The sequence below is a fragment of the Ornithorhynchus anatinus genome, chromosome 18 (assembly GCF_004115215.2).
Source record: "Ornithorhynchus anatinus isolate Pmale09 chromosome 18, mOrnAna1.pri.v4, whole genome shotgun sequence".
Taxonomy (NCBI): domain Eukaryota; kingdom Metazoa; phylum Chordata; class Mammalia; order Monotremata; family Ornithorhynchidae; genus Ornithorhynchus; species Ornithorhynchus anatinus.
Window position 1 is genome coordinate 12,382,571 of NC_041745.1, and position 22,539 is coordinate 12,405,109.

The following is a 22,539-nucleotide window of genomic DNA, read 5'->3' on the forward strand; positions in this document are numbered from 1 at the left end:
TTGGGCAAGTCACTTCTCAGGGCCTCAGGTGCCTCATCTGTAAAATGGGGATTGAAACTGTGAGCCCCACATGGGACAGGGACTGTGTCCAACCTGATTTGCTCGCAACAACCCCAGAGCTCAGTACAGTGCCTGGCACATGGCGAGCAATTAACAAATACTATAATTTATTATTATTATTTGGGACAGGAACTCTGTCCATCCTGACTAGCTTTTATCTACCCCAGTGCTTGGCACATCGAAAGTGCTTAACAAGCACTATAATAATTATTACTGACTATTATAATCGGTGACTCCATCCTCATGGAATCCAGTGTCCTTGACTGAGAGGTGCGTGGAAAATGGAGGACAGCTGACCAAACAGCCACTGGAATCTGAGCCGGGAATCAGAAATTGTAAACAGGGAGGACCGAAGAAACACTGGAAAGTCTCAAAGAAGTCCAACTCACCGTGGACAGTTGAACGAGAGAGCAGCAGAAGACGCAGTAGTCGGGCTACAGAAATGAGAAGCAGAGCGAAGTCTGAAGGAGGGTGAGAAGTCTGCCAGTAGAACAGTGAACAAAACTAGGATTAAGCATCGTGAATGTGGAATCCAGTGTGGAAAGTTTATCTGTCATGTGTCTGTCTCACCATCGGCAGTGGCCAAAATCAATCCATCAATCAATGGTATTTGCTGAGCGCTTGCTGTGTGCAAAGCTCTGTACTAAGCGCTTGGGAGACTACACTATAACGGAGTCAGCAGATACGTTTCCTGCCCAAAATGAGCTTACGATCTAGAGGGGGAGACAGACGTGAAAATAAATTCCGGTATGAGTATTCGTGCTGGTATATATATATATATATATATATAAATTATGGGTATGTATCTAAGTGCTGTGGGGCTGAAAGAGGAGTAAATAAAGGGTACAAATCCAAGTATAAGGTTGCAGAAAAGTGAAAGGAGGGCTTAGTGTGGGAAGGCCTCTCGGAGGAGAGGGGCTTTTAACAAGATTTTGAAGGTGGGGAGAGTGATGAGCTGTGGGTCATGAAGAAAACAAGGTTAGGAAAGCTATGCTTGCCTGCGTATTCACTCCACCCTCCAGAACTTACCTATCTTTATACTCTGCTGTTTTCCCTATCTGTAATTTATTTTAATGTCTGTCTCCCAACCTAGACTGTAAACTCCTCATGGGTAGGGATCACGTCTTACGGCTCTGTTGTATTTTCCTCTCTCAAGCACTTAGTACAGTCCTCTATACACAGGAAGCGCTCAAGGAATACCGCTGATGCTTCGATTGACCTTTTCCATCGCTTTTTATTTAGAACTTCTGCACAAGTCAAGCAGATTTAGAGAAACTGGGCCATTTCTATCCTCAGCAAGATGACTTTCTCCTCAGTCTTTCCCCAGGCTTCTGGGGGTTCTTCAGAATGCGGAACAAATTACCTTGAAGGAGCAGGGTAGTGATGGATTGCTACGGTCCGGTGCTGGGACAGATCATTAGCGGCAGGGGAGCCTCCCTCCCCTCTCTGCTATCCTCGGGAAGTGGAGATAATGGACAGAAGGAGGAATTCAGGGAATGCAGCTTGGACAATTTGTAAATTTGAATTTCCTTTCCTGTTGGGTTTTTTTTTAATGGTATTTATTAAGTGCTTACTAGGTGCCAGGAACCGTATTAAGCACTGGGGTAGAAAAAAGCTAATCAGGTTGGACACAGTCCGTGTCCGACGTGGGGCTCGCAATCTTAACCCCCGTTCTACAGATGAGGTGACTGAGGCACAGAGGAAGTGAAGTGACTGGCTCAAGGTCACCCAGCAGACAAGTGGCAGAGCCGGGATTAGAACCCACGACCTTCTGTCTCCTAGGCCCGGGCTCTATCCGCTACGCCAGGCTGCTTTCCGACGCCACCGGTCACAGGCTGACAACCATCATATCCTGAGTGACATCGCTTAGCCCCAGAAGACCACACTGAGAGTTCAGTACAGTGCTCTGCACACAGTAAGCACTCGATCAATACCACTGATTGATCGATTACTTCGTGCCCCCATGAGGTGAACACTACCAAGTATATAAACTCCAGAGAAAAATTCCCGGCCTTTGTTAAAGGTTTGATGGCTGAAACGCTCTCAAATCATTTCGGAAATTTTTCGGCCGAGCTTTATTTTAAAGGAGAAACACATGTGACACCTGCTAAATTATTGCTGGGACCAGGCAGGTTTTACAAATGTGGTAAATTTAAAACATCCATGCCCTGGGAGCCGTGGGTACCTTTCAAAATATATTTGTCGTCCTCATCCTCTTTCAGTTCAGGGATGCTATGTTTTTGGAATTGGTTCCAGAGAACTTCCCTATTAAAAATGCATTGACATATGAAATCGAAGACGGACTACTTGGAAAAGAGGTAACAAAGTCTCCTTGATCTGAACTTACCTCCCATGTAACCCCTACAAATTTCCCCTCACACGCTGGCCCAAAATATGTCCCCATCTCTTTAATTGCTAATCCATTTTCCACTTGATCAGTATTCTGGTTCAATGCCCGGTGAGTTCTCTGTGTGCCTGTTATAATCATGATAATAATGGCATTTGTTAAGCGCTTGCCATGTGCAGAGCACTGTTCTAAGCGCTGGGGGAGATACAGGGTAATCAGGTTATCCCATGTGAGGTTCACAGTCTTCATCCCCATTTTACAGATGAGGTCACTGAGGCACAGAGAAGTGAAGTGACTTGCCCACAGTCACACAGCTGACAGGTGGCAGGGCCGGAATTCGAACCCGCGACCTCTGACGGCCTAGCCCGGGCTCTTTCCACTCAGCCACGCTGCTTCCCTTTGTCTGTACTAATCGGATCCAGAGAACCTGGCTTCTAATCCCAGCTCTGCCCTTTGCCTGCTGCGTCTCCTCGGGCAAGTCATTTACCTTCTCCCTGCCTCAGTTTCCTCATCTGTAAAATAGACTTTTAATTCCTGTTCTCTCGCCCACTTGGACTTTGAGCCTCATGTCCGACGGGCGTTCTGTCCAGTCGGAATATACTCCATCTACCCCAGCACTCAGCACAATGTCTGGCCCATTCTTCTTCAATCGCCGCCGAGCCATAGCGACTCCATGGACGCTCCCTCTTCAGAACGTCCCTTGTTCTGTCATAAAGTCATTCCGGTACGTGTATCCATAGAGTTTTCTTGATGGAGCTACATAAAGTGGTTTACCATCGCCTTCTTCCGCGCAGTAAAAACCTGAGCCTCTTCTGCTGTCTTTGATCATCATTTTGATAATAATAATAATGGTATTGGTTAAGCACTTACTATGTGCCACGCAGTGTTCTAAGCGCTGGGGTAGATAGAAGGCAATCAGGTTGCCCCACGTGGGGCTCACAGTCTTAATCCCCATTTTCCAGATGAGGTAACTGAGGCACAGAGAAGTGAAGTCACACAGCTGACAAGTGGCCGAGTGGGATTAGAACCCACGACCTCTGACTCATCCACCTTTGACTTTTCCCCCTGTGCTGCTGTCCAGCCCAGGTGAATCGACATGGTCTTAGACCTTTCCTTTCTGGGGAGCCCTAAATGGCCGAGCTCTAAGCTTCATCGGCGTATGCAAACTTTCCTGCCACGGTAAGGCATCGACTGATAGGCGATGTGGCATATAGTAAGGGCTTAACAAATACTACCATTTTTATTACTGTTATCAGTGCTCTCTGTCAGGGTGTAAAAGCGATCTTCCTTCCTTCCTTCCTTTTTTCCTTTCTCCCTCACCCACCTCCTCGTCTCTCCCTGGCACCCCAAAGCCAACAGAGGGAAGGGACTCCCTCGCAGCCCGGACATGGATGTTTTACAATGTTCCCACTTCAGCTCACCAGAAAGCAGTCGCTTGGGTTTTTCGCCGACATCCAACGTTCTCCTCCCCGTGGAGGTGTGAGGAGTCGAGATAACCGTGGTCTGATGACAGTCCAGGGCCTCATTTCAACCTTGACGTTCAACCTCGCGCCGGAGCGCCCCGCTCCCGAAGGCAAACGTGACATCCGTAACGGCGTCCGGCCCCCTCGACGCTATCGGAGACATCCAGCTATTTTTAAAAATCCAACGTCCCAGCGGATGGGTTAACGTGGATGAGCTTGGTAAAACGTTGACCTCTGTTGCGAAGTGCATCTGGAGAACAGGCACGAGCTAGAGAGAGTGATTGATGTAGGGAACTTTTTTTTTTTTCTGATGGATTTTAAAATGGGCTCCTCATCTTTCCGGGATGGATTCGAGGCAGATCTGTGTGGTGGCAGGGAATGAACCAAATTATCCCTCGAGACCCCAACTAACTTTATGATTCTATAATTCATCTACAGCCAAACACTCCAGGATTGTCCATCTGCTCTTTACCGAGGATTCGATCCATCATCCTTTCAGGATTTTCTCATCTCTTTTTTTTAAACTCCTCCAATCTTTACAACGAGATCTCTTGGGGATAGTTATCGTGAATTTAATAATTCTTCATGAACCCCTTCTGCGAGATTCTTTCTTACCTGCCTCGAAAATGTTAAGCTATCTTTTTGGAAGAGCAAGACACCGTTCCTTTGGGCATAAATAGGTTTTCTGGGTGAGAAGAAAAAAGTTATCTTTTTGTCCGTTTTTCATCTGGATGGCAGCAGGTTAGAGCATAGTTTGGATTCAAAATCACTCCATTAATGCTAGAAAAGTAGCATTATACGATATACCATATTGCTGTTCTGTAACTCGCTTTCTCATGACCTTGGGCAAGTACCTTCTGGTCTTGGTGAAGCACCAAGTGCCAAGCACTCTGCTAAATGCTGGGGTAGATACACTATAATCACGTGAGATACATTTCCTAGGTGACATTTTAACGTTGCCAGGCCTCAGCACTCTCATCTGTAAAATGGGGATAAAATAGATTGCAAACTCCATGTGGGTCAGGAACTGTGCCCAAATAAATTGGTATTTATTGAACACTTCCCACGTGCAGAACACTGTACTAGACACTTGGGAAAACACAATACGATATAGCTAGTAGATGTGATGCCTGCCCAGAAGTAGCTACCCATCTGCAGGGATAAATAAGAATATACTTTTCGCCTTTAGAATCTAACACATAGTAGGTATTTAATAAATAATATTATGAAAATAAGCTAGAGCTCACTTATCCATACATAGCAGTTCCTAACTACAAAAGTTACTTACTAAAAAGTTGAAGCTCAGGTCACGGGTTTCAGGTTTTGGCCACTCTTCTCTCTTTTGCAGGGTTTCTTCCTCTGCGATTCATTATGCAATTCTTGCCACTCCTGTAATAATAATGATATCTGTCAAGCACCTACTATGTGACAAATACTAGTTATAAGATAATGAGGTTGTACTTAGTCCCTGTCACACATGGGGTTCACAGAATAAGTAGGAGCAAAAGCTGGATTGACTCTCCATTTGGCAGGGGAGGAAACTGAGGCACAGAAAAGGGAAATGACTTGCCCCGGGTCACTCGGCAGGCACACAGAGCATAAGCCAGAAAGACCCCAGTTCTAATCCCAGCTCCGTCACTTGTCTGCTGCGTGACCTTTTTAGTGATATCTGTTAAGCTCTCACTATGTGCTAGGCACTGTACTAAGCGCTAGGGTACGAGCTAATCGGGTTGGACGCTGTCCATTTCCTACATCTCAATCCCCATTTTGCAGATGAGCTGAGGCACAGGGAAGTTAAGTGACTTCCCCAAGGTCACTCAGCAGACAAGGGGCAGAGTAGGAATTAGAACCCAAGTCCCCGACTTCCAGGCCCGTTCTCTTACCACTAGGCCACGCTGCTTCAAACCGCCTGGAACGAAATTCCAGGATAATGGACTAACGGTCTATGTAAAAGCTTATCGCTACTTTAAAATATGCTTGTTAATTTGAGGAGGAGGTTTGTGGAATTTATCAGGGACCGAGAGAAGCTTTCTGAAAGAAATAGGCTTTGAACCGCAATTTAAAGTCGAAGGATGTGGCGTGGAGAATGTGACGGTGAGTTTGTTCCGTGCAATCACAACAGGAGAGGGGAGATGGGACAACGGGGAGGCCTCAGTGAGAATTTATTCCCATCCTAAGGGACACCCGTGTCCCCATCTATCTACGGAAAAATAGCAGGTTCTTTACGGTAGCTTCTCTAACTATTTTCCAGAGTCTAACTCAGGGGAAAGAAGTCACCCGCTGTCCTAGCCAGAAAAGGTCATCGAGTCAGTAACCCGTCATTCACTTGGAGAGAAATATCCTTTTCCCTTCCCTGTCAGGCATGAAAAATGATTTATTCACATTCGGTTTCAATATATGAGATGGCCGATATACCTCGCTGTGCCTCGACGATGCTTTCCATGGTCCAGGAGTTTCTTTTATTATCCGGTTAGCTTGAAAATAGAGCTTGTTGAAGCACATAGTGCAGGTAAACTGTTCAATCCTGCACAAACTCCCCAGTGTATTATTTAATCTTGCCATCATCTTCTTATGACAAAGACCTACCCCAAAAGTCCTATTTTCCTCCTATACATTACAGCTCTTTGCCGTGTTTGACCTTTCCCTTCGTACGAATAAACGCACAAGAACATTCCCACTTCAAATAGGTTATTAATAATAAGCATGATAATAACGTTTGTAAAGCGCTGATCATACGCCAAGCACTAGAGTAGATTTAAGATTAGCAGATTACACAGAGTTCACGGTCTACAGGGGAGGCAGAATAGGTTTTTAACGCCCATTTTACGGTGGAGGAAACCGAAAGACGAGTGGCTTGCCCAAGGTCACGCAGCAGTCAAGCGGTGGAGCCGGGATTAGAACCCTACTTTTTTATGGTATTTAAGTGTCTACTTGGTGCCAGGCACTGTACTACGTGCTGGAGTAAGTAAAAGTTAATCAGGTCAGACCCAGTCTCCGCCCAACTTGGGGCTCGTGGTCTAAATAGGAGAACGAAACAAACGGATATTTAAGACATTCCACACGCTTAGTGCCGTGCTCTGCACACTGTAAGCGCTTAATAAAGCGCTTTTACAGTTGAGGAAACAGAGGCAGAGGGAAGTTAAGTCGCACAGCAGGCCGCCACTTGACAAAGGAACTCCCAACTTTGTTATACTGTACTCTCTCAAGCTCTGCACACAGTTAAGTGCTCGATAAATACCGTTGACGATGATGACAAAATGGTCTTGGGTGTTTCTCTTAATGACCAGTTCTGGGGGAAGAGGGGAGGGAGAGACAGATAGTTGTGGGGAGAGGCTCCAAAATCATTCCTGGAACATGGAGTCAACACGATACGTAATATAATATCGCCCTTTCCTCTCCACCCAAACGGCTACCTTACTGCTACAGGTTCTCGTAATATCCCGGCTAGATTACCGTGTCAGCCTGCCTTCTGATCTCCCTTCCTCCTCTCTCTCCCCGCTCCAGTCTATTCTTCACTCCGCTGCCCGGCTCATCTTCCTGCAGAAACGCTCTTGGGCATGTCACTCCCCTTCTCAAAAACCTCCAGTGGTCGCCTGTCGACCTCCGCACGGAACAATAACTTCTCACTCTAGACTTCGAGGCTCTCCGTCACCTCGCCCCTTCCCACCTCTCCTCCCTCCTCTCTTTCCCCCGGCCGCCCCGCACGCTCCGCTCCTCCGCCGCCCGCCTCCTCGCCGTCCCTCGGTCTCGCCCGTCCCGCCGTCGACCCCCGGGCCGCGTCCTCCCTCTGTCCCGGGACGCCCTCCCTCCTCACCTCCGCCAAACTGATTCTCTTCCCCTCTTCAAAACCCTACTTAAAGCTCACCTCCTCCGAGAGGCCTTCCCACACTGAGCTCCCCCCTTTTTCCCTCTGCTCCCTCTACCCCGCCCTTCACCTCTCCGCAGCTGAACCCTCTTCTCCCCCCTTTCCCTCTGCTCCTCCCCTTCTCCCGTCCCATCCCCTCGGCACCGCACTCGTCCGCTCGACTGTACAGATCTTCATCATCCTATTCATTTTGTTTAATCTGCTGTACATCCCCCTGATTCTATTTATTTGCTATTGTTTTAATGAGATGTTCTTCCCCTCGATTCTATTTATTGCCATCGTTCCTGTCTGTCCGTCTCCCCCGATTAGACCGTAAGCCCCTCAATGGGCAGGGACTGTCTCTGTTACCGATTTGTACATTCCAAACGCTGAGTACAGTGCTCTGCACATAGTAAGCACTCAATAAATACTATTGAATGAATGAATAAGCATGTAGCCAAAACCATTATTATTATGATGAGTGAGTTCCTAGTGGACACAATATAGCATCATACTGGATTTAGGGTCCTCTTCTATAGCAACAAACATCCGCATCCTTCCCTTACTTCATCTCTCTGTGCCTCAGTTACCTCATCTGTGAAATGGGGATTGACACCGCGAGCCCCACATGGGACGGGGGACTGCGTCCAACCCCATTTGTTCGTATCCACCCCAACGTTTAGTACAGTGCCTGCCACACAGTAAGCGCTTAACAAACGCCACAGGTATTATCATTATTGCCTGTTGAACCAGCAAATCGAGCTGGTCGAAAAAGAAAACATAACAATCCTCTTTCCTGGGGGTAGAGGGTAGATTGGGAAAAGCTTTTCCTCCTTGCCTATCGTTCATTCAATCATATTTATTTACTGCTTACTGCGTGCGCAACACTGAACTAAGCACTTGGGAGAGGCCTCCAGGCTCTTCTGCAACAGAATCCCTCCAGTTGAGGAGAAGAAGAAGTGCGAGGAAAACAGCCTGTTGATTTTTTCTTGCAGCTGCTATTGTGATTGTTCCCATGTAGTGGGGCTTCTTCCCAGCACCACGTGGCTCAGTGGAAAGAGCTCGGGCTGGGGAGGCCGAGGTCATGGGTTCGAATCCCGCCTCTGCCACTCGTCAGCTGCGGGACTGTGGGCGAGCCACTTCACTTCTCCGGGCCTCGGGGGCCTCATCTGTAAAATGGGGATGAAGAACGTGAGCCTCACGTGGGATAACTCGATGACCCTGTGTCCACCCCAGCGCTTAGAACAGAGCTCTGCACATAGTAAGCGCTTAACAAATATCGACATTATTATTCTGCTTGCCTCCATGTTGGTGCTTTGGGCCAAACCTTGGGAAATCCAACCCTAAAAGCCTCCCCAGAGTTCGCCCGTTCTGTGCCGAGGTTTTCACTGTTTTATTTTGTTAATGAAACGTGCGTCGCCTCGATTCTATTTAGTCGCCATTGTTTCTACGAGATGGCCTTCCCCTTGACTCTATTTATCGCCATCGTTCTCGTCCGTCCGTCTCCCCCGATGAGACCGTAAGCCCGTCGAAGGGCAGGGACCGTCTCTATCTGTTGCCGACTTGTTCATTCCAAGCGCTTAGTCCAGTGCTCTGCACATAGTAAGCGCTCAATAAATACTATTGAATGAATGAATGAAAGGAAAGGTGAGTCACCCCGGTACGAAACTGCATTTTGTCAGCTGGAGCTCTTCAGCCTCCCACGGCCTGTGGGAACGTTTTCCGGCCGAACCGTCCCGAGATCGCTCAGAGAAATCGCTTACCACTGTCTCGAGTCAAGACCCCGAAGCCCCCGAAGGGTGTGGGAATCAAATATAACTGTGATATTTGTTAAGCGCTTACTGTGTGCAGGAGAAGCAGCGTGGCTCAGTGGAAAGAGCCCGGGCTTGGGGTCTAGAGGTCATGGGTCCGAATCCCTGCTCCGCCACTCGTCAGCTGTGTGACTGTGGGCAAGTCACTTCACTTCTCTGGGCCTCATCGGTAAAATGGGGATGAAGACTGTGAGCCTCACGTGGGACAACCTGATTCCCCTGTACCTACCCCAGCGCTTAGAACAGTGCTCTGCACATAGTCAGTGCTTGACAAACACCAACATTAATAATAATAATAACGTTGGTATTTGTTAAGCACTATGTGCAGAGCACTGTTCTAAGCGCTGGGGGAGATCAGGATGTCAACATTATCATTATCACGTGCCGAACGGTTGCCGTCACCTGCAGTATCACAGACTGCAGCGTGAGTCGTCAGTTGGGTGAAGTGACAATAATAATAATTGGGGCATTTGTTAAGCGCTCGCGATGTGGCAAGCACTGTGCTAAGCACTGGAGAGAGACAGTCGATTGTATTTATTGAGCGCTTACTGTGTGCAGAGCGCTGTACTAAGAGCTTGGGAGTGTACAGTGTAACAATAGAACACACATTCCCCGCCCGCAACGAGTTTACAGTCTAGAGGAGACAAGATAATCTGATCAGACGCAGTCCCTGTCCCAGAACGGTTCATGATCTTAAGAGAAGCAGCGTGATTTAGTGGAAAGAGCCCGGGCTTGGGAGTCTAGAGGTCATGGGTTCTAATCCCGGCTCTGCCACTCGTCAGCTCTATGACCTTGGAGAAGTCATTTCACTTCTCTGTGCCTCAGTTGCCTCATCTAGAAAATGAGGATTAAGACTGTGAGCCCCATGTGAGACAATCTAATTACCTTGTACCTGCCCCGGCGCTTAGTTCAGTGCGTGACACAAAGTAAACACTTAAACACCAGAAAAAAGTAGGATTCTAATCCCGGCTCCACCACCTGCCTGCTACGTGACCCACGTCGGACAACCCGATTACCTCGCATCTATCTCAGTGCTTAGAACAGTGCTTGGCACCTAAAAGGTGCTTAACAAATACCATTATTATGAACTTGTGCCTACCACAGTGCTTGGCACAGAGTAAGTGCTTAACAAGCACCATTATTATTATTAATCCCCATTTTACAGATGAGGCAACTGGGGCTCACAGCAGGCATGTGGAAGAGTGAGGATTAGAACCCAAGTCCTCTGACTCCCAGCTCCGTGCTCTTCCAACTAATTCTTGCTCCTTCCCTTGCTGCTTACCAACCTCGGTACATCCGCTTCGACTAGCCACTCTTAGCTCTAACAGAACAGTTGAAGAAAAATCATAATAATAACGTTGGTATTTGTTAAGCGCTTACTGTGCGCAGAGCACTGTTCTAAGCGCTGGGGTAGATACAGGGGAATCAGGTTGTCCCACGTGAGGGTCACATCTTCATCCCCATTTTACAGAGGAGGTAACCGAGGCACAGAGAAGTCGAGTGACTCGCCCACAGTCACACAGCTGACAAGTGGCCGAGCCGGGATTCGAACCCATGATCTCTGACTCCCAAGCCCGTGCTCTTTCCACTGAGCCACGCTGCTTCTCAAGTGCTCGGGATATCTTCCGCCAGGCCACCCACTTCCCAGACAGCACATATTTACTGAAATAAAGAAAATCGATATTTTTTCCCCCAACACTTCTGGGGAGGAATAGAGTGGCTGGCTGACGCTGCCACGCATTTGATACATTAGGTCGCTCTTCAGTTGATGACTAAGCAGGCTTCGCACAGTGACCGGAGCGTGGCTAGCACTTAATTCCTAGGGAATGATAATAATAATTCTTCTAAGACGGGGCCGACGGGAAGCTCAGCTATCGGGGAGAGGCGGGAGCGGCTGGGTGAGAATGAAGGAAGAATAAAGAACGCAGGCCTCCCCCTCTGAAACGGTAAACTCATCTTGGGCGGGAAATGTGTCTCCCAACTCTGTTGTACCTTCCCAGGAGCTTAGTACGGTCCTCTGTACACAATAAGCGCTCGATAAATACCGACGATTGCTACTCCCTTGCTGCTTCCTGTCTTGCCGATACCGATAAATCCGTACTAAGTGCGCGATGAACGCCGTTGACGGATCGAGGCTTAAAGGGAGTAAATTCCTTGGAGACAGGATACGTGTCTGATAATTTCCAAGAACCGAGTGAAGTGTATCGCATTCAGGAGCTGCTCAATAAATAGGATTTCTAGCACCTAATCCAGGTCACTGTTTGCGTTACCGTCGATACGGTCTTCACCCCGCTTTAAATTAAGGGTAGAGGACACGACGCATTTGATGGCAACAGTCAAGAGGCCAGGAAATGAAATGTGTAGCCAAGTATTTATTTATATTAATGTCCGTTTCCCCCTCTAGACCGTATGTTCATTGCGGGAAGGGAATGTGGCATTTCTGAAGTGCTTACTATGTGCCCGGCACTGTTCTAAGCGCTGGGTTAGATGCAAGCTAATCAGGTTGGACACAATCCCTGTCCCACATGGGGCTCACAGTCTTAATCCCCATTTTCCAGATGAGGTAACTGAGGCACAGAGAAGTGAAATGGCTTATCCAAGGTCACACAGCAGACAAGTGGCAGAGCCGGGATTAGAGAGCAGGTCGTTCTGACGCCCAGGCCTGTGCTCTATCCTCTAGGATATGCTAGCACAATTCTGATGTATTATACTCTCCCAAGTGCCCAGTACAGTGCTCTGCACATAGTAAGCACTCGATCAATACCGACGATGACGATGATGTGGGTTGCTACCTGTCCTGAAGAGGGAAGGCAACAAGAGTTGAACCAATTCTGATTCATTCACTCATTCAATTGTACTTATTGAATGATTGCTCTTCGCAGAGCACTGTACTAAGCGTTGGGAGAGAACAATATAACAAGAATCATGGTAAGCGCTTAACGGATACCATCATTCCTTGCCCTAGATGAGCTTACAGTCCAGAGGGGGAGACGGACATTAATATAAATAAATAAATTACAGGTATGTACGGAAGTGCTGTGGGTCTCAGAGTGGGGATGAATAAAAGGGATTAAGGTCAGAGGGCAATAGGTTGAGGTTATAAACCCGAGGACAAGAAGAGAGGGGTCCAGCTGACTTGGGGCTGAGGGAAGGGAAGCCTCGTGGACAAATAAATATCCTGGAAAGAGTCTAGCTTAAAGGTTTTTTATAGAATCAGGGAGAGATTTGCTTTTCTGGCCCGTTTTGACTTGGTGCTCTTTTCATTCAATCGTATTTACTGAGCGCTTACTACGTGCAAGAGCAGCGTACTAAGCTTTTTTGACCTCGTATTGACTGTAAGGCCGGTGTGGGCAGGGATCATCTCTATTACTGAACTGTACTTTCCAAGTATTTAGTACAGTGCTCTGTACACAGTAGCAGCTCAATAAATATGACTGAATTGAATTGGGTCAATCCGGTTATCCGCTGTTGTTTAGGACTTTTGCCTAATATCCGTTCTCCAACAGCTTAACTTTAGAAAAGAAATTCCTCTTTTCCAGTTTAACCATAATCGGTTATAAAGGGGTAAGAGCTGGGATTCTAGAGTTCTGTGGACGGGGAATGTGTCTGTTTATTTTTCTTTTTTTACAGAGGGTTTCAAGGGATGACGACCTACACCCTCAACTTCTTCTTCCTCTCCTCCAACTCATCGCTATCACCAGTGGCATTTATTGAGCACTTACTATGTGCAGAGCACTGTACTAAGCACCTGGGAGAGGACAATACAACAGTTAACCTTGTTTATAAACAAGCTTACAGTCCAGCGGTCTCCTCTGTAATCTGGTTTCTGCCCCTTTCTCTCATCCTCCTCATCCATGGTATTTACTGAGTCCTGACCATGTGCAGAACACTGGACCAAGCACTCGGGAGAGTACAATACAACAGAGTTGGTAGATACGTTGAGGATCCCTTTCAGCAGGGTTATCGAAAACCTCTTACATGCCAAATCTCACATTCTCTAAGCCATCTGAAACTTCCTCTAATTCTTAGCTGCCTTCGGCACCGTGAACTAGTCTCTTCCCCTGGAAATGTCTTCTCTCCTTGGTTTTACGGACACAGTTTTCCTGCCTCTCTGTCCTTTCCTCCTTCGCCTTTTTCACCAGCTCTTCCTCGGCCTCTCACCGCCTACCTGGGGGTGTCCCTTAAAGCTCTGTTTTTGGATCCTCGGCTCTCCTAAATCTATACTCGCTCCTTTGAGCCGCTCATCTGCTTTCGTTGGTTTCAACTCTCACCTTGATGTGGATGGCTTCTAAATATACCTCGCTAGCCCTAATCTCTCATCTCTCCAATGGCATATTTCCTCCTGCCTCCAAGACTTCTCATCACGGCTGCCCCTCTCTTGAAAGTTCATTAAATTCATTCATTCGGTAGTATTTACTGAGCGCTTACTATGTGCAGAGCACTGTCCTAAGTGCTTGGAATGTACAGTTGGGCAACAGATAGAGACAATCCCTGCCCAGTGATGGGCTCACATCAAATCTAAAATGATACTCCACTTCTTCCCTCCAAAATCCTTTCCTCCACCTAACTTTCCCGTCGCCGTTGTCTACACTGCACCGTCCCCTTCTTTAAAGCCTGTAACGTTGGGATTTTCCCTGATTCCACTCTTTCAAAGCCCATATTAATCACTAATGTTGGCATTTGTTAAGCGCTTACTATGTGCCGAGCACTGTTCTAAGCGCTGGGGTGGATACAGGGTAATCAGGTTGTCCCACGTGAGGCTCACCGTTAATCCCCATTTTACAGATGAGGGAACTGAGGCACAGAGAAGTTAAGTGACTTGCCCACAGTCACACAGCTGACAGGTGGCCGAGCAGGGATTCGAACCCATGACCCCTGACTCCCAAGCCCGTGCTCTTTCCACTGAGCCACGCTGCGCCAAATCCTGTCAGCTTTTTCTTCAGTCAATTAATCAAACAATCACATTTACTGGGTCCAGAGAACTTTAGCAAGTTGGAAGAGGTCCGCATCATTTCTAGAATTTGCCCTTTCCTCTCCGTCCAAGCAGCCACCATGCTGTTCCAGGTAAAGATCATATTGCTGTGGGCCGACGGCTTCAGCCTCTTCATGGATCCATTCATTTGCTCATTCATTTATTCATTCAACGGTATACCTGCTTACTATGTGCGGGACACTGCGCTAAGCACTTGAGAGAGTTCTCTGCCCACAAAAATCTTGCACTCTAGAGAGGGAGATGCACATCCCCGATTAGACCGTAAGCCCGTCAAAGGGCAGGGACTGTCTCTATCTGTTACTGATTCGTCCATTCCAAGCGCTTAGTACAGTGCTCTGCACATCGTGAGCGCTCAATAAATACTATTGAATGAATTAATCAATATAAATAAATCATTTAGAATATGTTATCTCCCTACCCTTTTATGGTATTTGGTGGGTCTCCTCTGCCGAATCCTCCTTCGCAAAATTTCCCCCTTTTCCTTCTTGTCCCTTCCTTTTCCATTCTGCTCCCTTTCCACACTCGTTTTGCTTGCTCCCTCCTACTTCTGCTCTCCTGCATTAACCATCCATTTTTTTCCTCTTTGCAACTGCGGGAAAAGGCAATTGTCCAACCTGGCGATACTGCCCAGGAACGGACCTTTAAGCCGGAATGCACTCTTTGGTTACTTGGCAAGCTCCTTTACCTTAGATTACCTTCGACTAGATAATCAAGATGTAGGAAGCTTCGTAATGCAGTGTTCATTTTCCCTGTCACCCAATATGAACCAAACCTGCATTCCTTAGGATTTCAGGAAGAATATTAATGATTTATCTTAGAGGAGGAAAAACTGAATCGAATCATTATGGGCAGGGAAGGTGTTCTGCCAACTCTATCGTGGCATGCTCTCCCAAGCGCGTAGTACAGTGCTCTGCACATCGTCAGCACTCAATAGATACCATCGATTAAGAGGCTTTTCCATCTAGTATCTTCAACACGAATAGTCACACCTCATCAACTAAATGCTTATTAACCCTGCAAAAATTTCCTTTTCATATTTAAGATGTACTTGCAAGAAGGTCAAGGGTTCTAATCCCAGTTCCGCCACTTGTCTGCTGTGTGACCTTGGGCAAGACACTTAACTTCTCTGTGCTTCAGTTACCTCATCTGTAAAATGGGACTCTGGGACAGGGACTGTGTCCGGCCCGATTTGCCTGCATCCACCCCAGCGTTTAGCACAGTGCCTGGCACCTAGTAAGCATTTAACAAATACCACAGTTATTATTATGGCAATATTCAATCTCTACCTCTTTCCCTAGTTGTGTACAAGACTTGATGAGAAATAAATGCCCTGTTGTCATTGGCATCTGACATTTATACTGCTTCAAAAATTAGAGAATTTCTTATCGGCGCCTTCATTTTCTCCTTACAACTTTTCTTCTGCATGGTCTAAGCTACCCATTAGTTGATCTGATATTGAATCTATTTTTAATGACACTGGCCAGGAATCCTGTCGGATTTATTTCTCTATTTACAGAGCTGTTGCCTAGCGAATAGCGGTGGCGTGTCTGGCTGCAGATTCCGTCTGAAAGCCCCATCGAGTTTCAACAGCTACGGGGTCATTCCTCGAAAAGGACTCTCGACAGGCCTGACGTTTTAAACTCTTTCGTTTGCTTGATTGCTTGAGGTGTCTTCGTTTCCACTCAAAAATTTCCTTATTCAGAATATGTCAGTAAACCTCAGCGAGACTATTCTAAATCTTAGAGACGTGTTCCGGCAGTCGACAAGTTAAGTCTCCTGGAATCTCCATTCTGTATCTGTTACTCCCTCTACACTGCAAGCTCGTTATGGGCAGGGAACCGTCCACTTACTCTATTGTACTCAAGCACTTAGAACAGTGCTCTGCACAGAGTAATTGCTCAATAAATACGACTGATTGATTAATTGACTGATGTGAAACTGCCACGATGTCTGGTGGGAATTGGTTTCTCTGGTACTCGGTTTTATTTGTTCGCCAAAATGAATTAGTGAGGTAAGGAATTTTCCCAACACAACCAACTATCCTAGTATGTTCCAATTTGAGTAGGCATTCCCTTGATACGTTAGAAAATTAGAACATACGTGTATGTTTGAGAATTGAGACTAATAATAGTAGTATTTGTTAAACTCTCATATGCACCAAGCTCAGCTCAACCCAGTGAGGGCGGGCACAGTCCCAGCCCCACATGAATCCCAGGGGGAGAGAGAACAGGCACCTCATCCCCAATTTACAGATGAGGAAACCGAGGCAGAAAAGTTCGACTTGCCCAAAGTCACACAGCAGGCAAATGGCAGAGCTGGCCTGTCAACCCAGGTCTCCTGACTCCCAGGTCCACGCTCTTTCCCTTAATGGTGCTCGTTCATTTCAAATGTTTGGATTTCTTTTTCTTGGCTGAAACACATTCTGTTTAGTTCCTGCAGTATCCTGGAATTTCTAAAAAAAAAATGCTGGGGGACATTAACCTCACACTCCCCAATCAAATACCTTCCCTTCTCATTATCTCCAAGAGGAAACGAGAAGGCATGCAATCCTGGGGTAGTGTTCTGCTGTCCCCAGTTCATTCATTTTTTCAATCGTATTTACTGAGCGCTTACTATGCGCAGAGCACTGCACTAAGCGCTTGGGAAAGTCCAATACAACAGTAAACAAGCACATCCCCTGCCATCAGGATCTTACAGTCTAGAGCTCAAGCCAAGTCAGCTGAATTATGATGAGCAACTCCTGAAAATGCATCTGAAGGCGGTAGAAGCTAAATTTCTACACAAATGTGTTTTTTTTTCCTCCCAGGGAAACTGCCTTAAAATACTGCATAACTCTCCCTATTATGACAACTCCAAAATATTCAGACAGATCATTGCTCTCCCCCACTTCAGAGCCTTATTGAAGGCCCATCTTCTCCAAGAAGCCTTCCCTGATTAAGCCCTCCTCTTTTCTTCTCCCACTCCCTTCTGCCCCACTCTTACTTGCTCCATCATTCATCCTCCCTCTTACCCCAGCACATGTGTATATATCTGTACATATCTGTCATTTATTTATCTATTTATATTAATGTCTGTCTCCTCTAGACTGTGAGCTCACCGTGGGCAGGAATGTCTCTGTCTGTTGTTCTACTGTACTCGCCCAAGCACTTAGTAAGGGCTCAATAAATATGATTGAATGAATGAACTAATTCCATTCCATCTTTCTCTCTCCGAGTTCATAGTTTTCCTGAGACGATTAGGTTGTAAACTAGCTATTGTATTAAATATACGCCTGGTAAAATGTCTGGTACTTTTTGACCCTCCTGAATCTTTCCGGTGTTTAAGGGGAGGCTGGAGCCTCATAAATCCAGGGCACGATCACTTCTTGGACTTACGCTGAGGGGAAGGAATTTATTCAGTGGTAATAATAATATGCATTAGGCTCTTACTTTGTGCCAGACACCGCACCAGAGATGAAACACAATTTCTGTCCTACATGGGGCTCCCAATCTAAATAAGGAGGAAGACATACTGAATTCCGGATGAGGAAACTGAATTACAGACGAGGAAAGTTAAGTGACTTGCCCAAGGCCACACAGCAGGCAAATTGCAGAGCTGGGATTAGAATCCCGATTAGACCCACTCCCTTCTGTGTCACCCTGACTTGCTCCCCTTATTCATTCCCCCCTCCCAGCCCCACAGCACTTACGTACATCTATGTAATTTCTGTGTCAGTTTATTGTTGTATTATCCTCTCCCAAGCCCTCAGTACAAGGCTCTGCACAAAATAAGCGCTCAATAAATACAATTGAATTGAATCCCCGGGCACTGTACTTTGCACTGGGATGGATACAAGCAAATCGGGTTGGACACAGTCCCTGTCCCACGTGGGGCTCACAGTCTCGATCCTTATTTTACAGATGAGGTAACTGAGGCACTGAGAAGTTAAGTGACTTGCCCAAGGTCACACAGCAGTCAGGTGAAGAAGGTCCAAAAGAGAATTTTGAAGAGAGGAAGAGAGAAGCAGCAGGGATTAGAACCCAAATCCTTCTGTCTCCTAGACCTGTGCTCTACCCACTAGGCCATCCTACTTTTTAGTAGCTTTATATGGGCCCCAAATCAGACTTCAGGATGATAACGCTACCAGAAATTGTGGTTTTAGCAATCCTGAATGAGTTGTGGACCCATTCTGCCTCAAGGATATATCACTGAACTACCCCGAGGGCTGAACAGATATAAAGCCAAATTTCTGAATTGCCTCAGTCCAAGACATCTTTTATAATCTCTCATCCCCGATCCAGAAAGAAGACAGATTCAATTCAGAGGGTATTTTGTATTCCACAGCTCGTTTTAAGTCAGAATGGAAGCCTTGAACAGACAAAACACTGAGTCTGCCATTTGCAGAGTGACACTGATGGCTGGAATGGTGGATTCTGAATTGAACGGCGACACGTTTTGAAGTTAGTCCTCTTGCTCAAAACGCATTCCGGAACAGGCTTCCAGTCAGCCTGAGCTTTTCCACTGTTTGGCTGTCCATAAAGTCTAAACTCTGAATAATCGCCAGGGCCCTGCTTCACTCCGGCCTAGGTAGCCCTGACTAAAATTTACATCCTCTACTCTGCGAATGCAGCCTCAACCAGTTTCCAGACGATAGGAGAGGCAGTATGTCAATTTCATACATTTTTTACGTTCCATCTCAGCCAGTATGGCATATTATTATATTTTATGGGAAAAGATGCTGCAAATCAGAGTGCTTTTTGGAACCCCGGTAGCAAACCGTGCCAAATAGTTAATTCAGTGCAGATCCTAGCATGGAGATAAATGACATGCTTACTTGTAATAACTTTGTTTCCACTGCATTCCTGGTATCCGCAAATTAGTTTGAAACAACACCCTCTAGGAAAAAAACACATTTATTTTGTTGTTCTTTACTCACTCTTTGTTTTTCCTCCTTCATCTCAAAGGTCAATAAGCCAATCTTTTCTGACAATAGGTTTTCAAAACAAGTTGGTTATTATTTATTATTGTTCTATGAGCTGCTCCTTAAAACCTTGTGTTGTTCTGTGGCATAATCAGATGATGATTTAATTGACATGTTTGTGTCTCCACTGTCTGTGCAAGTGAATAAAAATGAGTTCACTTTGACACTCCAAAGACTAAATTCTAAAGCTGAGCTAGCAAGACAATTTTCATAAACCTACTCTCATTAGGCGATCCCAAGCTGAAGGAGATGAAACATCTAATATTTAGTTTCTGCCTGAGGGGAAATTTTATTTTGATTTAAACCATTTCAGTCATTTTTGCATTAGGGGAATCTACAAAAATACGCTCTATGTGATTTTCAATCACTTTGCTGCTTAAAAAAAATGAGCTTGGAACTTGGATAAATCCTATTAAATGTAAATGATGATATAGTATGACAAAGTCCAAATATAATTGAATACCTAATAGAAATAACAGCATCGTTGGAAGGAATTTCAAAACGATTTTGAGATCGCCAATTTTGGATTTGAGTTGGTCTTACTAAATTCCAATTAAAAGAATAAGGAAATGAGGGGCTTACAAGAATGTCACTGTACCCATATTATGCATAAACATAGATCAATTTCGGAAGGGGGGTCTCAGAGGACTTATGGGGCAGAAATCAATGGAAGAGGAGCCGAAAGAGAATTTGGAAGAGAAGAAGTAATAATGATTAACAATTACGGTATTTGTTAAGAGCTTACTATATGCCAGGCGCTGTACTAAACACTGAGGTGGATACAAGCAAATCGGGTTGGACACAGTCCCGTTCTCACAAGGGGCTCACAATCTTAATCCCCATTTTACAGATGAGGTAACGGAGTCCCAGAGAAGTAAAGTGACTTGCCCAAGGTCACACAGCACACAAGTGGCAGAGCGGGGAATAGAATTTGTGACCTTCTGACTCCCAGGCCCGTTCTCTATCCACTGGTGGATAGACCATGGATTGGAGAGTCAGGAAACCCGAGGTCTAATCCCGAGTCTCCCATCAGCCTGCTGTGTGACCTTGGTCAAGTCACTTAGCTTCTCTGGGCCTCCAGGTCCTTGTATGTAAAAATAGGAGTAAGATGCCCTTTCTCCCTTCCCATTAGACTGTGAACCTCATTTGGGAAAGGAACTGTGTCTGATTCAATCTACTCCAGGCATCTAGAACAGCTGCTGGTAGATCCCGTCTCTCTGACTCTGGAAGGAAGAGAAAAGGAAAGAGGAATAGTGTACTGGAGTGGATTTTTCCCCCTCAAGAACTCGTGGCCTCGAGTTGATTTTGATGCTTAGTGAGGGAACGCTGATGGTTGATTGAAGTAAGCAAAGCAATATACTCCCAAAGCCCTAAGCACACGTGATACAAGGACAGAGATGGAAGTTTGCTGTGGGCAAGGAATATGTCTACCAACTCCTTTATACTGTATTCTCCCCAGGACACAGTAAACTCTCAATCAATACCACCGATGGACTGATTGGCAAAAGGCAGTCGTAGATCGGCATAAATTCTTGTGGGACGAAAGACTTACAAATCCCTTGAATCCTGACGGATATTCTAGGCTTCCAGGTCATTGTCCTTAAAAGCTCTTTGCAAATTGTCCTTTTAGACGCTTCATCAAAATGCTTAGGAGCACTGTTGAAGCTCTCAAAACAAACTCAACGGAAGAGGTTCCCATCATAAACATGTCCCACCTTCGGAGGACAAAGCAGTCACTCATTCAATCGTACCTATTGAGCACTTATGTGTGGAGAGCACCGTATTAAGCATTCGGAAAATACAATTCGGCAACAAATTAGAGACGATCCCTACCCAACAACCGACTGCCGACAGACCTCTTCGCCCATCGCTTTTTCTGCTGTTAGATATTGTGCCGTGAGGCAGCATTCCATTTGCTCAGGGAACCCTGGTTGAAATGGTTCGCCCTGGGAATAAAAGCAACAAGCAAACGGAGGTCACCTGCCCCTGTGAATTAACCTCAAGTGGATCTCAGCTGTGTCGAGTCTGATTGAGCGAATGAACTGCTCCTATTCTTCTCAATTCTGATCTTTCCTTTTAGAGTTATCATGGGAAGAAAACCTTGTGTGGTGGTTAGATTTTTAGTCTAGCATTGTACTAGTAATAGTAATTAATACAGTAATTATAACAATGACAAAAAATAATTAGAATGATTGTGGTATTTGTTAAGTGCTTCGTATGTAATAAGAATGATGATAATAGGAAGGGCCTGGCAGTCAGAAGGATCTGAGTTCTAATCCCCACTCTGTCACTTGTTGTTGCAAGGCCCTGGGGAAGTCTCTTAATTTCTCTGTGCCACCGTATCCTCTTCTAGTAAATGGGGATTAAGACGGTCTGCTGCGTGACCTTGAACAAGTCACTTCACTTCTCTAGGCTTTAGTTACCTCATTTGCAAAATGGGGATTAAGACTGCCAGCCCCATGTGGGTCAGGGACCGAGTCCAACCTGATCAGCTTGAATCTACCCCAGAGCTGAGTACGGTGCCTGGAATATAGTACGTGCTTAACAGATACCTTTAAAAAAATGATGGGAGGGACTGAATTTTTGGCAAGTAAACCTTTCCAATGAGCCATTTTCATGTGGTTTGTTTTCCTGGTCCAGAAATCACCAAGAGCACTTTTTAATTTGTGTAATATTCCTGCAAGTGCCTGAGATGTGCTGAATCACTGATAAATAATTCACTGAGTCCAGAAACAACTCTCTGAGGCAATCTGTAAAATCTGCAGACATCTTGGGGTTTTTTCCCCACGCCTTGCCTTGTTGAGATCAGATAAAGCGGATCAGAAGTGACATTTTAATCAGAAAGAAAAAGGATTTCCCCTTTATAATTGTCAACAGCTTATTATGCCTAAATCACAGATGGCATACCTAATCATCATCATCATCATAATAACTATAGTATTCGTTAAGTGCTTACTATGTGTCCGGCACTGTACTAAGCCCTGGGGTAGATACAAGATAATCAGGTTGCTCACAGTCTTCACCCCATTTTACAACTGAGGTAACCGAGGCACAGAGAAGT

The 22,539-nt window shown here is 45.9% G+C and overlaps 1 long non-coding RNA gene across 2 annotated transcripts in view; it reads right to left on the bottom strand.

Moving 5' to 3' along the window:
* Positions 1-5,060: 5,060 nt before the first annotated feature.
* The window catches only part of LOC114818219, a 62,738-nt gene continuing 45,259 nt past the window's right edge, over positions 5,061-22,539 (bottom strand). The window contains exons 1-3 of one of the 2 annotated variants that reach the window (XR_003766061.2): positions 21,312-21,681; positions 19,332-19,393; positions 5,061-5,259 (exon numbers count right to left, since the gene is read on the bottom strand). This is a non-coding gene — a long non-coding RNA (uncharacterized LOC114818219). Of the gene's footprint in view, positions 5,260-19,331; positions 19,394-21,311; positions 21,682-22,539 lie in introns of those variants that run through there. The other variant, XR_003766059.2, reaches the window with a different exon arrangement.